Source organism: Bombina bombina, chromosome 2 (genome assembly GCF_027579735.1).
Source record: "Bombina bombina isolate aBomBom1 chromosome 2, aBomBom1.pri, whole genome shotgun sequence".
NCBI classification, from domain to species: Eukaryota; Metazoa; Chordata; class Amphibia; order Anura; family Bombinatoridae; genus Bombina; species Bombina bombina.
The window spans coordinates 1,062,063,775-1,062,081,510 of NC_069500.1; the positions used below are offsets into that span (position 1 = coordinate 1,062,063,775).

The following is a 17,736-nucleotide window of genomic DNA, read 5'->3' on the forward strand; positions in this document are numbered from 1 at the left end:
CAACCGAGAAGCTTGAAGGGCTACTTAAACTCCTGTCTCATAGCCAAGGATAGCACCTCTCTGCCACCTCCTGTGACGAAAGGCAAAGAATGACTGGGGGATGAGGGGAGTGGGGGAGGTATTTAAGCCTTTGGCTGGGGTGTCTTTGCCTCCTCCTGGTGGCCAGGTTCTTAATTCCCACAAGTAATGAATGAATGAAGCCGTGAATACTCCTCCCCTTTAGATGGAAATCAAAATACTGAAATATAGTCAGAAATGAACACTGTGATGACTGCATTAAAATGTTATCATTTAAAGGTGTTATCTGAGTAATATTGTAACAGCTATGATTATTAAAGGGACATGAAACTTAATATTAAACTTGAGACAGAGCATGTGATTTAGACAGAGCATGTGATTTGAAACTACTTTCCAGTTTACTTTTATTATCCAATCTACTTAATTCTCTTGGTACTCTTTGGTGATGAACAAACCTAGGTAGGCTAAGGAGTGTGCACAAATCCTGAGCACTATATGACAGCTAGGGATAGGCGAATGTGTTTATATTGGAATTTGAATGTTAGAACGAAATTCGATTTACATAATCAAAGGTTGATAAGAATGAATATTCTTAAAAACTCTAGAATCGAATGTAGTTTTCAGTTTTCGAATGTCACTTTCGAATTTGAATGTTCATAATAGATCGAATATACACATTCAAAAATGGAATGTGTATATTCAATTTATTATGAACATTCAAATTCGAATTTTACATTTATAAAACACAGTCGTAGACTAGAAATACTATTTTGAATTTGAATATTACATTTTGAAATTGAATGTGATAAAATACATAGCTAAACATTCTATTATTCGAACGAATATTTTCGAATGTTATTGAAAAATTCAAAAATAGAATGTTAGAATGTTATATAAACATTGAAAATTCGATTTGAACGAACGAATGTATCAAAATTCAATTTAAATTTCAAATTTTTAGAGACATTCGCCTATCCTTAATGTCAGTTTGTAGTAGTTTTTTTAAACAATTCAATAGATTATTCAGCATTATAGGTCAAAACTGCTTGCAACAATGTATAACATTGTTACAAATATTGTTGCAAACTGCTCCAAAATAGTGCTCAAGACACATTCACTCTCCTGAGCCTACCTAGGTATGCTTTTTAAAAAAGGATACCAAAAGAACAAAGTAAATTTGAAAAATGAAGTAAACTGAAAAGTTGTTTAACATGACACGTTCTGTCTGAATTCTGACGTTTTATGTCCCGTTAAGATGTAAGAGGAACACAGGCAAAAAAAAAAGGCCAAAATAGGTTTCTGAGATGTCAAAACTGTTGAATTCTTAAAGTGTTTTCTAAAGTATTGGAGCACCACTGTGGAATTGTCCCTATAGAATGTACAGGGGTGGTGCAACTAAAGCATTTACAAAGCTTGTAATAAATTAGTTATTATATGCGTTTCTACTGGATTGGAATGGCTATGAATTGGAATCCCTGTGACAAGCAATGCATTTCTGATGAAATGGCACGGGGGCAGTGTTAAAAGAAATATTGTTCAACACTATGTCAAACTGTCAGTTATGCGCCATATTTATTTAGTTCTAATCACATAATTAGGACTAAATATGTCCCTTGCAGGGCAGGGATGACAGTAAATAAATGCCATAGAGTTAATCAAACAAGTCACTGGTTAGTACTTATTAAGATGCCTTATTATTGTAGCGTGTACTATCAAAATTAATTCACATTTTCCCTGTGGAATTTGGTAAAGAAATACATTTTCTAACATCCCATCCAGCAGAGAAAGGGTTAAATATATAGTACCTATTAGCAATTTAACTTTCCTCAAATTTGAGCAACATGAAAAAGCAGCACTGTATATTTCAATGGGAACATATAATTAAGTACAGGGAAATATGCATTCATGCTACAGGTAGACGTTGGATATCAAGAACAATGGTGATCTGGTTGTGATGGGTATCTTGGGCATCAAATTCAATGTAAATTTGCTTTCTGTAAGAAAAAGAAAAAAAAAAGTAAAAGTCAGCATTGCTGAAGACATTAGATTTAAAATACAGGTACAAATGCCAAATCTAGAATTCCAAAATCCAAACATTCTGAAATCCAAACATTTTAATTAATTTTTTTTTTTTAAATAAATTAAAAATTACTATGTTTCCCCACCTGCAAGTCATTATCTGTTCTGCCTTTTTTTGGTGTGTGTGTATAGATTTGAATAATCAACAAATGCACGATAACAACACAATTTATCGAGCAGCAAATGTTGCAATCTACCTCCGAAGTTTATGGCTCGACAGAAACTTAAATTAAGAAGCAGCGCTGCTCCTTAACTCATCCGCCACCTCTGACGCAGCGGACAGCAATCATCCCGATCATATACGATCAGGATGATTGACACCCCTTGCTAGCGGACGATTGGCTGCGAATGTGCAGGGGGCGGTATTGCACAAGCATTTCACAACAAATGCTTGTGCAATGATAAATGCCGACAGCATATGCTGTCAGCATTTATCGATGGCGGGCGTAAATTATTTGCTACAGCTAATCATGTCCGTCCGCAAGTTGATAAATCGGCCTCTTAGTCTGAACTTCAAATGAGTAGCAGATAGATTACAAAGCTATGTCTATTTTCACTCCCACTGCATCATGTGAATGCCATCAGCCAATCACAAATGCATATACGTATATTTTATGCATTCTTGCACATGCTCAGTAGAAGCTGGTGACTCAAAAAGTGTAAATACAAAAAGACTGCACATTTTGCTAAGGGAAGTAAATAGGAAAGTTGTTTAAAATTGCCTGCTCTATCTGAACCATGAAAGTTTAATTTTGACTTGAGTGTCCCTTTAAAACAACAACTACAGTTTTACCTTTTGGATTACAGTACTGTACTAGCTTTCTGAGGGTACAATGTATACAAAGGTATTAAACTTATATAAAACTACCTTTAGGTTACATGTATAAGCTGTAGTATGACATGTAAACATTGCCTAATTGATATTGTTGTTTACCCTTGGTCCGATCCCCTATAAAAAAACTATCCCATTTTAAAGATGCAAATATTTCAAAATCCAAACTCTTCCGAAATGCAATCCTTTTCAGGTCACAAGCAGTTTGGATAAAGGGCTTTCAACCTGTAGTAATTATAGATCCTATACAATGCTAGCTGGTGAATTGAGTGCTATATACATTATTTTATATCATCTCTGTATCTGGGGTCTAGAAATGTTTTCCAAATTATTTATCTTCAAGAATTCCCCATGACTTTAATGACTAATGCTGAAGAACAAAATACATTAAATGCTTTTGAAAAGGTTATATTCTACCCCTAAGAATCCACATCTTATGTAAACTTTCTCAGCACATTCTGTAGCGGTAATGAAACTAAGAAAAATGTATCAATAATGTGAATATCTGCGCTAGTAAAGGGGCAAGTAATTGGCCACACAACGCCAGTATGACAAAGGATAAATATTTATTTTAAAAAAATCTGTACAATCTGCTGCACCAAAAAAAAACATAATAAAGGCCAGATTGGCTTTATCAATATTGCCCTTGTTGTATTTCTTTAAGCATACAACTTTAAATAATAGCTTGTTCTCATTAGTTGTAATATTGTTTATTTCATGCATTTTATATTTGCTCCAAAAAAGAGGCAACTATAGGGGGGCGTGTCCGGGCTCAGGCTGAAGATGGCCGCAAAACTGGGAGCTCTGGCAGATTAAATTACATTCCGCCATGTAATAAATATATTTTGATGCCATCCAGCACAGAAGTTTGAGTCATATGAAAGGGAATAATTTGCTGGCAAAGGCAATACCTATATAGTGCAACCTCAGGGTCTCTCAGACTGGATCGCTGCAGTTTATTTTTGGCGGGAATTTCTCAGCACCCCCTCCCCCCCGGGGAACCGGGTATGTGGAGATATTTTCTAAATCTCCTTCTACATTACCTATAAGACTGAACATTGAGTAATTACTTGTGGCTATACAAGGTTGGATGACTGATTTTGACTGCACAATATACGCTAGATTTGACCGCCTTCTGTCCCACATGGCACTTTCTCATACCAAGATGGAGTTATCCGGGAGTAAGAGAGGGGCGAACACGGAGCTCTCTAAATTGTGTGACAACGCAATAACTGGCACGAACCCGCATATTGTTACGGATACACAGGTCTGTGTGCGGCTGGGCGCTTGTGAGAGCTCCTTGCCTGCTTTGGTCCCTAACCGGGGAGATGCGGCCAGCTCTCCGGGGTGGGACCGAGCTGAGCTGATGACAGGGGAGGGTCTGCACTCTAGGCTTGAGCTACTGGCATCGGGACACTTCTTTTTGCCTGACACGGGATTTCTATTGCTGAACTTTTGCTCAGAAGAAGACTCTTGGAATCTATACTTATTGCCCGCTGTCCCGTTATCGTTTGGAGGAGCCGTCTCCTGGCTGACCACACAAAGTCAAGATACGTCTGTGAACCGTGCCTCTCGCTTTTGCCTCATTGCCATCGCAATTATAGAGGTCCGGATCGGCATAGGGTAACTACACATAGCCCCTGCCAGCATAGAGGGACAGTGGGGGATTCTTTGACCTATGCGGTGCTAGATGTGAGTAGATTTACATGGGACAAGTGTGTGAAAGATCCTGGTTCAGAACTTTGTGCCTGCTTGCGAAGACCTGAGAACATTTGGATGGGCCTTAATGTGATTGTCTCTGTTTTCTCTCCCAACACTACCTTAAGTGTGTGTGTGGGAACAAATCTGTTATGTCTGAACCGTGGGTCTTGTGTCATGGTTCCATAATTATTTGCATTACTTGATGCATGTCCAGTCTGTGCTCAGGGCATTTTGGTGTTCTCTGTCTGGACTGGTGGTTGGGACGATGTTATGAAGATATCTGATGATCCACTCAGCCCAGCCTAATGTTCAGATAATTTTACCAGCAATGTTCTCTTTATTATTCTCTTAGAAAATGCCTAATGGCTTGCTTAGCTGCCCATGTGTATAGAGGTAGACATGACCACATATGTATAGCTTAGAGTAGCACATTGTTTCTTAGTCGGATGCTGTATAATATACTCTAAGTGTATGGGATTAGAGCTGTCCATCTGGCAGTGTTATTTGCAGTTTATTCTTTGATATTAAGGAAATGTTTGTTAGGTTGACATTTACTGCACTGCTATATCATATTTTGTCATTGCAACTAGAAAAGTATATAGAACCCCACCAATCTGTTGGGTCCTAAAGGGCCCCTGCAGCTATTAACCCCCTACATTTACCTCATATTTATTTTCAAAATTTGTGGTTCAAAAGTGGCCGCTAATTTTTAATTAAGGTAGGTTTACAGTTCCATTTCTGCATATTTTAGGCGGGCTGACATTTACCTGATACACCATATTTTGTTGTTGCAATTGGGAAAATGTAAAATGACTGTTGGGAGACAAATATAATAGATGAGAGCCCATGTTCGCTATTTTAAGAGATTCCCACAAGTTTTTGTGTCCAAAAACTCTAGCATGTTTGCTCATAGGCTTACAAAGGGCCTATACAACCAACACTAATGTGTAAATAGATATGTTGGGTCTTAGAGGGCCCCTGCAGCTATAACCTCCTACATTTACCTCATACTTATTTTCAACACCCATGGTCCTAGAGTGGCCGCTAATTTTTCCACTGAGGTGTGTTCTATTCATATTTTTGCATATTTTAGGGGGGTTCTGTGACAACATTTAGAATTACTACCCATTCACCTGGACGCTATTGCAATATATAATTTAAAATAATGCCTTAAACCTACTATGGTTTTGAGGGGAAACTATGGCCAGGTGACAAATATTATATTCTGATTTCTTTTCTATGTTACATTATTTAGTTGTATGTTTTGTTATATATCCTATGGACAAATATAGGCCTATTGATTCCTAATCAGAAATTTTTCATTGTAACTAGGCCGCATAGTTATAGTTGTTGCTTTGTATGCTAGATGTCCACTTGAAAATGTATGTATGTAAAAAGAGGTATTATTCATGGCTAGATATATTTCCTTATGGTTTAAGGTCTTATGTTGTTTACGGTCTCTAAGACATGCCTTTGTATTAGGTACATAAGTACTGATGTATGTTGATAGGTGTGTTGCCATGATAACGGCAAGAATTTGTTTTTGTATGTCTTTGATACCTCAATAAAAATTATTTAAAAAAAAAAAAAAAGAGACAACTATAACTTCTAACTATCTAAACGGAAAACCTGTGTGCTGTGTATGGGCCTCTATTTAATTTTATATTGAGCCAAAAAGAGTCAATAAAATAATAACTAAAACTCTGAACTATCTTTTCTGTTAGAGGATTTAACCCAAAAAAGCGCCTAACTAGAGGCTATGAGAAGTGGGTTAGATCTTAGGAGTGTTATCTCCTATCAAGTGTATGTGTAAACCAATATTATTTAATTATAAGAAATCTCCGCTAACTAATTGGCACCTTTGTAAAACAAAATATCGGAGGTATCGTCATAGTAACCGCCAGTGTTTGTAAACATGAAGCAGACCGGAAATGACGCAATACATAATGACGTCACTTCCTACCTTTGATACTTCCGGTTTAGTTCAGACACAAACATCCGGTTTAACGAAAGGAACGGAACAAATCAAACAGACTTTCTGCTTCTAATAGTTCCGGTCCCATTCAGAGATAAACATCCGGTCTAACAAATGAAAATCTAACCAACGAAATGTACAAAAACTATCACATCAAATGTCAAAAAGTACCACACTATAAAAGGCAATAATAAGAAGAATTAAAAACAACAGTTAAACAAAATAGAAGTTTATAAACAAAACGTAAGAGGAATTACAAGAGCATATCCGGGTCAGGTCAAAATAGCGTTTTTTGGCGCCAAAATCACGACCCTATGATTGGTAGAATATACTTTAAATAGCCACTACATCTCACCAGAAAATATAGTCTTGAAAAAGGCCTAATTGAGAGGCCGAAACGCGTTGACAGTATTTGGTGAGCATTATTTCATTGTTTATTTCATTTATATAGCAATATTGCACTATGTTGTTTTATTGTTTTTAGGTTTTATGAAGATAAAGTCTCTTACTACAAATAACACTACAAAAGTATTTGTCGGAAAGGAGGATTTGAAACCATAACCAGCAACACCACACCCACACCTGAAACACTAAATAACTATTGGACAAAGGATTTGAACCTTACACACTTTCTCTTAATTGATTTTTCACTATCACTAACTTTGGATTACAAAACATTTTAATTTTGAATTTTTAAATTTTTAATTTTTATTTATTATTTTTGATCCACATATTTTCATTTTATTTTTCACGTATTTTTTCACGTAATCTATCCACAATTTTGTCACTGAGGAGGACACATTATTTAAAACTTTTTTCTTATCAAAGGAGGACATATTATTTAAAGGATAAAAGATAAATTAATCGATTATCTACCTAGTACCATACACCTGTACCATGTTTTAAGGACTTTTTTAAGAAAATGAACATCTTCTAATCATCAACATATTATTCAAAGATTATTATATAGTTATTTTAAACAACCATTGTTTTAATATCAAATATATGCTATTCATTGTTACCATTTTTAATCTATTGTCAACATCAAACAATTGTTACTTACTGTCATTCATTGTTTTATTTTGTACAATATTTGTAATATGTACATGGATCCATGTTTTTAATTGTATGTAAAATCAATTGTATGTAGATATTAAACTTGTCAAATTGTTAACCAAAATTGTTAGATTACCCATACTTTAAATAATATTGGTTTACACATACACTTGATAGGAGATAACACTCCTAAGATCTAACCCACTTCTCATAGCCTCTAGTTAGGCGCTTTTTTGATATTCTATCACTACATATTCTATTTCAGGGGTAGCTAGGTACCCCATTATCAAAAGGCAATATTGAGATATTTTGAGCGCTGTAAGATATATTTTTAATCAAGAGGATTTAACCCAGTTCTGATCCTAAAAATCTTATAAACTCTCCTGCTCATTCTTTCTTGCTGTTCTTATTTGATGGGTAACAGGTGCCTTCTTTGCCCTATTCCGGGCTAGACAATGAGTGGCATGCTAACTGTTGTGCGTGTACTATAAGGGGTATATTGCGGCGTTTTGTGCACGTTGGAAGTAGTGTGAGTATTAAGAGTTGAACAAAAACGCGTTCGCTTGAGTGCAATCGAATTTAACGGGTGTCGGGTTAGCACTAATTCAGAGCTCTGGTTAGCTGTTACGAGAGACAAAAAGGTGGCACAAAAAACATAAAAAATATATTTAAAAGTACAGTTATACTCTAATAACACTGTCTAATTAAAATTACTTAAAAAAATATTGCATTAAAAATTGTTTAGGGCTCCAAATATGAGGTCTCAAGTAAAAAGGTAGGCAAAGGGCTTTAACATAAAGATACATACATATACATGTCTAACTATGTATATGTATGTGTATATATATATATATTTATATGTACATACTGTGGGGGGTAGTTATCAAGCCGTCAACCTCAAATACGCTGCGTATTCCGCAGCGTATTTGTGGCGAGGCTGATACGCCTTAGTTATCAAAGGCTCGAGACCGGCAAAAGTAGAATTTTGTGACGTCAGCTTCGATCCGCCGGACTCAGTCCGACACAGATCGATTCTTACGTCACTCCAGATGTTCCGCACACAAGTGCGGCACATTCTCACTACTTTTGCTAGCTATCAAAAAACTAGCAGGTACGCTCGGCACTTTTACGGCCCAGCGTACCTGGTTTTCAAAGCGCCAGCCTGGAGGCGGCGGATCCCATAGGAATCAATGGGAGTCTGACCATAGCGAAAGTACAAGTTCGCTGCTGACAGACATCCCATTGATTTCTATGGGAGCTGTCTACACCTAACACCCTAACATGTACCCCGAGTCTAAACACCACTAATCTGACCCCCCCTACACCGCCGCAACTAAATAAAGTTATTACCCCCTAAACCGCCGCTCCCGGAGCCCACCGCAAGCTACTCTATACATATTAACCCCTAAACCGCCGCTCCCGGAGCCCACCGCAACTATAATAAATGTATTAACCCCTAACCCGCCGCTCCCTGAACCCGCCGCAACCTATATTAAATGTATTAACCCCTATCCTGCCCCCCCTACACCGTCGCCACCTATAATACATTTATTAACCCCTAATCTGCCCCCCCTACACCGTCGCCACCTATAATAAATTTATTAACCCCTATCCTGCCCCCCACTACGCCGCCGCCACTGTAATAAAATGATTAACCCCTAAACCTAACCCTAACCCTAACGCCCCCTAACTTAAATATTAATTAAATAAATCTAAATAAATTAACTGTTATTAACTAAATGAATCCTATTTAAAACTAAATACTTACCTTTAAAATAAACCCTAATATAGCTACAATATAAATAATAATTATATTCTAGCTATCTTAGGATTTATTTTTATTTTACAGGTACCTTTCAATTTATTTTAACCATGTACAATAGCTATTAAATAGTTATTAACTATTTAATAGCTTACCTAGCTAAAATAAAGAGAAATGTACCTGTGAAATAAATCCTAACCTAAGTTACAATTACACCTAACACTACACTATACTTTAATAAATTATTCCTATTTAAAAATAAATACTTACCTGTAAAATAAACCCTAAGATAGCTACAATGTAATTAATAATTATATTATAGCTATCTTAGGATTTATATTTATTTTACAGGTAACTTTGTATTTATTTTAGCTAGTTAGAATAGTTATTAAATAGTTATTAACTATTTAATAACTACCTAGCTAAAAGAAATACAAAATTACCTGTAAAATAAATCCTAACTTAAGTTACAATTAAACCTAATACTACACTATCATTAAATTAACTAAATAAACTACCTACAAAGAACTACAATGAAATACAATTACATAAACTAACTAAAGTACAAAAAATAAAAAAAGCTAAGTTACAAAAAATAAAAAATTAAGTTACAAACATGTTAAAAATATTACAACAATTTTAAGCTACTTACACCTAATCTAAGCCCCCTAATAAAATAACAAACCCCCCCAAAATAAAAAAAATCCCTACCCTATTCTAAATTACATAAATTTCAAAGCTCTTTTACCTTACCAGCCCTTAAAAGGGCCATTTGTGGGGGCATGCCCCAAAAAGTTCAGCTCTTTTGCCTGTAAAATAAAAATACAACCCCCCCCCCAACATTAAAACCCACCACCCACATACCCCTAATCTAACCCAAACCCCCCTTACAAAAACCTAACACTAATCCCCTGAAGATCATCCTACCTTGAGTCGTCTTCACTCAGCCGAGCCACCGATGGAACTGAAGAGGACATCCGGAGCGGAAGAAGTTAATCCTCCAAGCGGCGCTGAAGAAATCTTCCATCCGATGAAGTCATCATCCAGGCGGCGCTGAAGAAGTCTTCGATCCGGCCGATGTCATCTTCAAAGAGGCGCTGAAGAGGTCTTCTATCCGGGCGAAGTCATCTTCCAAGCCGGGTCTTCAATCTTCCTTCCGCCGACGCGGAACCACCTTCTTCACCGACGGACTACGACGAATGACGGCTCCTTTAAGGGACGTCATCCAAGATGGCGTCCCCTCAATTCCGATTGGCTGATAGGATTCTATCAGCCAATCGGAATTAAGGTAGGAAAATCTGATTGGCTGATGGAATCAGCCAATCAGATTCAAGTTCAATCCGATTGGCTGATCCAATCAGCCAATCAGATTGAGCTCGCATTCTATTGGCTGATCGGAACAGCCAATAGAATGCGAGCTCAATCTGATTGGCTGATTCCATCAGCCAATCAGATTTTCCTACCTTAATTCCGATTGGCTGATAGAATCCTATCAGCCAATCGGAATTGAGGGGACGCCATCTTGGATGACGTCCCTTAAAGGAGCCGTCATTCGTCGTAGTCCGTCGGTGAAGAAGGTGGTTCCGCGTCGGCGGAAGGAAGATTGAAGACCCGGCTTGGAAGATGACTTCGCCCGGATAGAAGACCTCTTCAGCGCCTCTTTGAAGATGACATCGGCCGGATCGAAGACTTCTTCAGCGCCGCCTGGATGATGACTTCATCGGATGGAAGATTTCTTCAGCGCCGCTTGGAGGATTAACTTCTTCCGCTCCGGATGTCCTCTTCAGTTCCATCGGTGGCTCGGCTGAGTGAAGACGACTCAAGGTAGGATGATCTTCAGGGGATTAGTGTTAGGTTTTTGTAAGGGGGGTTTGGGTTAGATTAGGGGTATGTGGGTGGTGGGTTTTAATGTTGGGGGGGGGGTTGTATTTTTATTTTACAGGCAAAAGAGCTGAACTTTTTGGGGCATGCCCCCACAAATGGCCCTTTTAAGGGCTGGTAAGGTAAAAGAGCTTTGAAATTTATGTAATTTAGAATAGGGTAGGGATTTTTTTTATTTTGGGGGGTTTGTTATTTTATTAGGGGGCTTAGATTAGGTGTAAGTAGCTTAAAATTGTTGTAATATTTTTAACATGTTTGTAACTTAATTTTTTATTTTTTGTAACTTAGCTTTTTTTATTTTTTGTACTTTAGTTAGTTTATGTAATTGTATTTCATTGTAGTTCTTTGTAGGTAGTTTATTTAGTTAATTTAATGATAGTGTAGTATTAGGTTTAATTGTAACTTAGGTTAGGATTTATTTTACAGGTAATTTTGTATTTCTTTTAGCTAGGTAGTTATTAAATAGTTAATAACTATTTAATAACTATTCTAACTAGCTAAAATAAATACAAAGTTACCTGTAAAATAAATATAAATCCTAAGATAGCTATAATATAATTATTAATTACATTGTAGCTATCTTAGGGTTTATTTTACAGGTAAGTATTTATTTTTAAATAGGAATAATTTATTAAAGTATAGTGTAGTGTTAGGTGTAATTGTAACTTAGGTTAGGATTTATTTCACAGGTACATTTCTCTTTATTTTAGCTAGGTAAGCTATTAAATAGTTAATAACTATTTAATAGTTATTGTACATGGTTAAAATAAATTGAAAGGTACCTGTAAAATAAAAATAAATCCTAAAATAGCTAGAATATAATTATTATTTATATTGTAGCTATATTAGGGTTTATTTTAAAGGTAAGTATTTAGTTTTAAATAGGATTCATTTAGTTAATAAGAGTTAATTTATTTAGATTTATTTAATTAATATTTAAGTTAGGGGGGCGTTATGGTTAGGGTTAGACTTAGGTTTAGGGGTTAATCATTTTATTACAGTGGCGGCGGCGTAGTGGGGGGCAGGATAGGGCTTAATAAATTTATTATAGGTTGCGGCGGGTTCATGGAGCGGCGGTTTAGGGGTTAAACTATTTCTTTAGTTGCGGAGAGGTGCGGGATCAGCAGGATAGGGGTTAATAATTTTATAATAGAGGGCGACGGTATAGGGGGGCAGGATAGGGGTTACTAGGTATAATGTAGGTGGCAGCGGTGTCCGGGAGCGGCGGTTTAGGGGTTAATACATTTATAAGACTTGCGGCGGGGTCTAGGAGCGGCGGTTTAGGGGTTAGTAACTTTATTTAGTTGCGGGGGCCTCCGGGGGCGCCGGTATAGGGGGTAGAACAGTGTAGTTTAGTGTGAGTGCTTAGTGACAGGCTAGCAATAAAGCTGGGAAAAAGCCGAAGGGCAGCGAGATCGGATGAGTGATAACTGTCACAGTCCGCTGCTCATCGCCCCGCGGCTTTTTGACAGCTTTATTTGATAACTTAGGCGAACGTATTCAAGGTCCGCGGCGGCGAAGGTAGGCGAGCTTAGGCGGACGTATTGGGCCGGCGAAGCCAGAAAAGTAGACGGCTTGATAAGTAGCCCCCTCAATGTATTTATGTATCTATATATATGCATATATGAATTTACAGATATATACACATATAAACACATAAATACATATGTACACATTGTAACAGGAACCACTTTTAACCACGGTCTTCTAGGGCACAAATGCAGCACAGGACAGTCACTGTAGTTCAAAAGGCTTTATTTTTCACAGCAATAACAAACAGGCAGTTCATTTTCAACAGAGGGAAATCCTTCCTCTGCAGCAGAGCTAAATGCTTTTAAATGTGTCCCAGCACTTCACAGCATTCCACAAGTGCTTTGTAAAAATAATGTCCTTTTACAGTTCACAGGAAAAAAAGTCTTTTACACAGTGTAACAAACACACACACCAGCTTCTGTAGCTGTATATCTCTCTCTCAAGGCCTAAGTGAGGCTGCTATTTAAACCCTAACAACTTCTAATTAGCCACACCTGTGATTAGCTGCTGGACAGCTTCCCAGCTGTCTGGGATAATCAAATACACACTCTTTCTCCCTGGGGTTTTAACTGAAAGGAGAAATAGCATGTACAATGCTTGGTCTTAAATATCTTCCATTTATAACCAGGCCTTGCTTTCTGTCACATATCCTCCCCCCCAGAATGTACCCGAGACAAACCATCAGCATTGCCCTGCAAAAGACCGGCCCCGTGCTCAACAGTAAAATTGAAGGGCTGCAAGCTAAGAAACCACCTAGTAACCCTTGAATTTGTTTCCTTATTCTGACTCATCCATGTGAGAGGAGCATGATCTGTTATTAATTTAAATTTTCTTCCCAACAGATAGTACCTAAGGGTCTCTAAAGCCCACTTAATGGCAAGGCATTCTTTCTCCACTATAGAATAGTTCTTTTCCTGTGGAATAAGTTTTCTGCTTAGGAAAAGGACAGGATGCTCTTCTCCCTGACACTCCTGCGAGAGAACTGCTCCTAAACCAACATCAGAGGCATCTGTCTGTACAATAAAATCTTTACCGAAATTGGGGGTTACCAAAACTGGATGGGCACAAAGGGCATCTTTCAAATGCTTAAAAGCTTGTTCTGCTTCTGGGGACCATTTTATCATAATTGGGGCCCTTGCTTTTGTGAGATCTGTCAAGGGTGCCGCAATTGTAGCGAAATTCGGGATAAACCTTCTATAATAACTAGTTATCCCAATAAATGCTCTTACTTGTTTTTTAGTTAGAGGCTGTGGCCAGTTCTGTATGGCCTCTACTTTTGTTGTCTGAGGTTTAACTAATCCTCTACCAATAGTATAACCCAAGTACTTAGCTTCCTGTAAACCAACGGTACATTTTGCAGGATTGGCAGTTAACCCAGCGGACCGTATTGCATCAAGTACTGCTTGAACTTTTGGAAGATGGGATTCCCAATCTGTACTATAAATTATAACATCATCCAAATATGCTGCCGCATAACGAACATGGGGTTTCAGAATTCTATCCATCATCCTCTGGAATGTTGCCGGGGCCCCATGTAAACCAAATGGCAATACCGTATACTGAAATAAGCCCTCTGGGGTTGAAAAAGCTGTCTTTTCCTTTGCTTGACTAGTGAGAGGCACCTGCCAATACCCTTTCGCTAAATCAATTGTAGTGAGATAACGTGCTTTTCCTAGCCTTTCTATCAACTCATCTACCCTAGGCATTGGGTAGGTGTCAAATTTGGAAACACAATTAAGCTTACGAAAGTCATTACAGAACCTTAATGAACCATCCGGCTTTGGAACAAGCACGATTGGACTGTTCCACTCACTTTGTGATTCCTCAATTACCCCAAGCTTTAACATTTTTTCTACCTCCAGTTTAATAGCCTTTCTACGAGCCTCAGGGACCCTATAGGGTTTAAGGCAGACCTTCTTCCCTGGTTCTGTTATTATGTCATGCTTAATAACATTAGTTTTTCCCGGTACCACAGAAAATACCTCTTTGTTCATTCTAATAAAATCCTTGACCTCTCTCTTCTGATGTACAGATAGGGTTTCCGATATATTCACCTCTGGTTCAGTGACAGGGAGTTCTGTAGGTTTTACCAGATTTATATGATATATTTGCTCAGGTTTCCTTCTCCCTGGCTGACTTACTTTGTAATTAACATCATTTATAACCCTGATATTATTTCTTGCCTCTACCAATGTTGGATCCTCCCATTGGGCTTTTTTAAAATTACCAGGGCCACCAACCAGATCTATCAAATCATCAATATTTTCCAAGCTAGTACTTGGTACTTCATTACTCTGAGAAGGTTGATGACCTACTAATACAGGCATAGGGCAATAAATCTTATTTTTCTCCTTTTCAATGGAACCCCCTTCAAAATCAGTTTCAGAGAAAGGAAATACATAAATATCAGAAGTTTGACATATTTCTGGAGATTCCCATAACTCCATAAATTTTGGAAAATTTCTCCCTATCACCACCTCATGGGCTAAATTTGGTACTACACCAACACAATATTTTAATTTACCACACTGAGTCTCAATCTCCACCTCAGCTGTAGGATATTCCCGTTTATCTCCATGAATACAGATAATTCCCATTTTTTCCCCATAATCTAATACTGCATCTAGTACTAAAGATTTAGCCACTAGTGTGACCATACTTCCTGAATCAAGCAAAGCCCTAGACACTTTACCATTAACCGTCACAGTACACCAATGGGAATCATTATTAACAGAGCTGTTAGACAATAGTGAATGTGCAACATTACAGTCCATAAATTCATCTTTATCACAGTCTCTAGCAATATGCCCAACCTCATTACATTTAAAACATCTTACAGGTTGGTTATATTTAAATGTTTCCTTAATTCCTGGGGAAATGTCTCTGGTGTTTTGCCTATACACCTGCTGCTCTCTTATCCCTTTTATCCCCTGAACAGTCTTACCAGTTCTTGTAGAGCTCTGGGACTTGGGATTGTGGGGCTGATCCATTGAAGATTGTTGCAAAACTTCTCCTGAAGCTATAAATCTTTCGACCAATACAATCAACTGATCCGCTGTTTGAGGATCACCTTGATTAACCCACCGCCGCAGGGAAGCAGGTAATCCACGCTGAAACCAGTCCATCACCAGTAGTTCCACTATTTTGGTAGCCGAATTAACCTCTGGTTGCAGCCACTTCCTGGCAAGGTGTATAAGGTCGAACATCTGGGATCTTGCAGCATTATGAGATGAAAACATCCAGGAATGGAATCTTTGTGTACGGACTGCCGAAGTCACCCCCAGGCGTGCAAGGATTTCTGCTTTCAATTTCTCATAGTCACTGGCTTGTGCTGGCTCTAAATCAAAGTAGGCCTTCTGAGGTTCACCACTAAGAAATGGCGCAAGTATACTTGCCCACTCAACTGTCGGCCATTTTTCTCTTTCTGCTGTGCGTTCAAATGCCAAAAGATACGCCTCAACATCATCAGCTGCTGTCATTTTTTGAAGATAATGACTAGCCCTTATTACTCTGGAACCTTGGCTGCCACCAACATATTCAGAGTTCAGTCTTTCTGATATGGCTTGAACCTCTCGTTGCAGAGTCTGTGTAGCACTTTGCTGCTCCTCCCGGGTCTTCCTGAATGTCTCAGCTTGCACATTAGCCATCTGTTGTATCAACAATTCAGTGTTCTCCTTCTGTGATTTAGCCAGCAGCATAGCACTCTCTGACTGGGCCAAGACCAACTGTTGCAGTGCTGCACTATTTTCAGCAGCTTTTCTGTTAGTCTCTTGCTGTATAGCATTAGAATGGATCAAAGCTTTAATGACTTCCTCCATGTTGCTTGCAGATTATTATGCCCACAGACTTACAACGTGGATGCCCGCATTCTCCACCAAGTGTAACAGGAACCACTTTTAACCACGGTCTTCTAGGGCACAAATGCAGCACAGGACAGTCACTGTAGTTCAAAAGGCTTTATTTTTCACAGCAATAACAAACAGGCAGTTCATTTTCAACAGAGGGAAATCCTTCCTCTGCAGCAAAGCTAAATGCTTTTAAATGTGTCCCAGCACTTCACAGCATTCCACAAGTGCTTTGTAAAAATAATGTCCTTTTACAGTTCACAGGAACAAAAGTCTTTTACACAGTGTAACAAACACACACACCAGCTTCTGTAGCTGTATATCTCTCTCTCAAGGCCTAAGTGAGGCTGCTATTTAAACCCTAACAACTTCTAATTAGCCACACCTGTGATTAGCTGCTGGACAGCTTCCCAGCTGTCTGGGATAATCAAATACACACTCTTTCTCCCTGGGGTTTTAACTGAAAGGAGAAATAGCATGTACAATGCTTGGTCTTAAATATCTTCCATTTATAACCAGGCCTTGCTTTCTGTCACAACATATATAAACATATATATAAGTGCATTGGAGTCCTTTGCAGTCAAGTAGCTGAAAATATGAAAAATCTTATTTAATAAAGTGTTTAACTGTGTATTTAGTGTTCACATTCCAATGTTCTTCACATAGAGGAACATTTTTATTACAAAATGTTATTATGAGTGTAACAGTTAACTAGAGCTCTTAGGCTGTGCTTTCCCGACATGCATTCAATTGAATTGCGCTCGAGTGATCACGTTTACTTTCAACTTGTAATACACATGTCACTTCTAACGGGCACAAACACCACCGATAAACCCAATATCACAACTGTTAGAAGTTATATTATTTTGAATTAAGTCAAACTTAGGTTTAAATATGTTTCTATACAAAGCGTGTGCGGAAAAAAAAGTGAGGCAGGGCACGAAAAAAAGAGATCTTAATATATTTTTGTGTCAGAAAAATCTGTGTAGTGTGTGTTTTTTTTTTTAAAACTGTGACTTATAGTTGCAGCCTAATTTAAATGTTGTTATAGCCT

At 37.9% G+C, this 17,736-nt stretch overlaps 1 protein-coding gene across 1 annotated transcript in view; it reads right to left on the reverse strand.

Annotated features, from left to right (window-relative positions):
- Positions 1-1,310: 1,310 nt before the first annotated feature.
- Positions 1,311-17,736, reverse strand: part of MGARP (mitochondria localized glutamic acid rich protein) — a 116,150-nt gene continuing 99,724 nt past the window's right edge. The window contains exon 7 of the mRNA XM_053700208.1: positions 1,311-2,012. The gene's annotated coding sequence lies outside the window, so the exon portion shown is untranslated. The remainder of the gene's footprint in view (positions 2,013-17,736) is intronic.